Raw genomic sequence first — 272 nt, forward strand, 5'->3', positions numbered from 1 at the left:
CATAAATTAGCATTTCATAATCAGCTATGGTGGACAATATTTCAGTAATCGTGCTGGATGGACCAATATAGCCGAGTGTTTGATTGACGGATATGAAATCGAATTTCTCGACATCTGTGGCAACATTCCATCTCCAGTTTCGGCTGATCTTTTATATCTTTTTTGTCAATTTGGAGATTCATTTATTTGCTTGTTGCATAACCAACAGCTGCAGAGACACAGGTTCAATGAGAAAATGCTGTTTCACAGCAAAAGAACACCAGCAAGAATCT

This window comes from Morone saxatilis, unplaced genomic scaffold (genome assembly GCF_004916995.1).
Source record: "Morone saxatilis isolate NCDOM2014 unplaced genomic scaffold, NCSU_SB_2.0 Contig24, whole genome shotgun sequence".
NCBI lineage: Eukaryota > Metazoa > Chordata > Actinopteri > Moronidae > Morone > Morone saxatilis.